The sequence below is a fragment of the Pagrus major genome, chromosome 7 (assembly GCF_040436345.1).
Source record: "Pagrus major chromosome 7, Pma_NU_1.0".
In the NCBI taxonomy this organism is placed as follows: domain Eukaryota; kingdom Metazoa; phylum Chordata; class Actinopteri; order Spariformes; family Sparidae; genus Pagrus; species Pagrus major.
This window is the reverse complement of record NC_133221.1, coordinates 3291382-3293734: the sequence shown is the minus strand read 5'-3', so window position 1 is coordinate 3293734 and position 2353 is coordinate 3291382.

Below are 2353 nucleotides of genomic sequence, written 5' to 3'. Positions count from 1 at the left end.
AAAAAAAACCAAAAACAAAAAAGGAGGAAAAAAATAAAAAGTTGAGTCGACACAATAAAAGACAGGTGACAGCGTCTGATCCAAATGAGCCTAATTCTGTGAGCAAAACAGAAACCTCAACATTCCTCAAAAACAAGTGTGACCTCCTGCTACTGTACAAGGAGTTCGATATACGATGTAGATGTGCGGCTTCGCGCCACATTTTGCGACCCGGACGTATCGGAGAGGCCTGTATGACGAAGCAAGATTAAAAATGACATCATTGTTTATAGGAGATCCTCGGCGTTTATTTTCTTGTTGTCTGCAAACGACGTGGAAGCCATTTGATTGTGCTTTTTGTACACCGACATCATCCTACAACAGAGACTAATCGAAGCACTATGACCTTGCACTGAAAAGATATGAAAGCACCGCTCTTTATATTTAATTTATTTTTATTTGCTTGCAAGTGACACCGCTGCTGTTGCAGCTGAAGGACTGAGGCTAAAACTGTCAGCGATATTCTAAGTCTGCTAATTTACGCATTTGCATTATTTCTGTCAGCTGTCAGTTCAGTCCTGCATTACAGTTAATAGTTTGCGCTTAGTCTGTAAAAATACGCCCTTTTTTTCACATTTGCGATCGAGCCTTCGAGTGATTGCGATTGTTAGAGTTAGTGAAGCCAGATAACGGAAAAGAAACCCTGTATGTCTCCAACTCGCGTCGTAGTACAGGCCTCGTAACGCCTCCCGCCGCAGAAATGCCAAAATTTGATCCATCGGCTAAAAGCAAACGGATACGAGAAGGGTCGCAAAATGTCGGCTGTAGCGTCGAAATTTAGAGGATTGTTTAACAGCATTGGAAAAATGAAGCTGGTGTCCATTCACCCTCCACTATCACCTTTTTACTCTGAATGCAGTCGAATTGAACCAGAGAATGTATGATTCCCCCTGTAAAATACACCCAGCAGCTCCTCTAGCTGATGTTAATACCCCTACCCTACACACACACACACACACACACACACACACACACACACACACACACACACACTTTACAGATAATAACACTGCAAATTCTCAAATTTAAAAAAACGAATAAATTGTGTCTGAACCAACAACTCGCACCAGTTTATTCATTCTGATCTCATCTACATTCAAATGCTGACACTTTCTCACACACACACACACACACACACCCTTCTGAATGGTTAGACAGGAGAGAAGTCTGCTTCAAAGCCCCAATCTGCCGTCCAGCTTTGTTCAAACGGTGTTAAATCACAATTTTTACAAACAAAGAAAAAAAACGTGAAAAGTCCCATTTTTCTCTGCAAAAGTTACGATTTCAGAGCAGCCGCTCACATTGATACTGTAGATTCACCCCAAACTAACATGAGGTTTCTAGTTTGGGTTTCGCAGAGAGCGACGAATCAAAAAATTTGGGTTAAGCCACAAAAAGAAGGCGCGTAGGCCCGATCAGCAGCCAGTTAAAGAGTTTAACTCCTGTTTCTGATTGGAGTCCGATTGTTAATTTAATCCTGCAGATTGGGGCTGTAGATCAGCGATGTTGGCCGGCGCTCTCCTGAGAAAAAGTTCTGGTGTCAGTGGAGCCGTGATGACTCGTGTCTGTGTACAGTACTCGATATTTGTTTCATCTGTGATCATAGCGGCGTCGGCTTCAGGAGTAATTTAGAGGGTGGGGGCGGGGGAGGGAGATAAAAAAGTATTGTAGTGTTTCTGTATTATAATTCTGTATGTTCTCAAGAGGATTTGAACATTGTTAGTTTTTTTGTATCTTTTATCACTATGGAAAAATACGTTGAACCAAGTTCTTATTCTTGCTTTTGTTTTGTTTTTTTTGTTCTCCCTTCTGTGACACGAAGGTGAAAACAGATGCCATCTATCATCTCTGTAATATAACGCTCTGTCTCTGTCTCTCCTTGTGTTGTGAAAGGCTTTTCTTGCGCTTGATCGAGTTCTTGACAGGAAAATAAAAAATTGTTACAACTTGACACCTTTTTTTTCGTTTTGTCTTCATTTGAGCATTTGACCGTTAAATTCCTCCGCGCTACAGCTGGAAGTTTCCTGAGGACGAGCGGTGCTTTGAGGTGAGGTGAAGTGGTCCAACACATTCTTTACTCTAGTGGACGTTCAGATATTTTTTGTGCAGAAAAACAGACTCTGGTAGAAGCAGAAGTACTGAGTCAACTTCTTTACTCCAGTAAAAGAGTACAGGCTCTGAAATGTACTCGGTGTATCAAAGTAAAAAGTATCCCTGCAGGGTCTCTGCAGATACGAGCGTGATGTGCACTGATAGGTTGAAATCAGTCTTGTGATGTTGGGAAATAAAAAATAATCCATAATTCCCCTCAAAT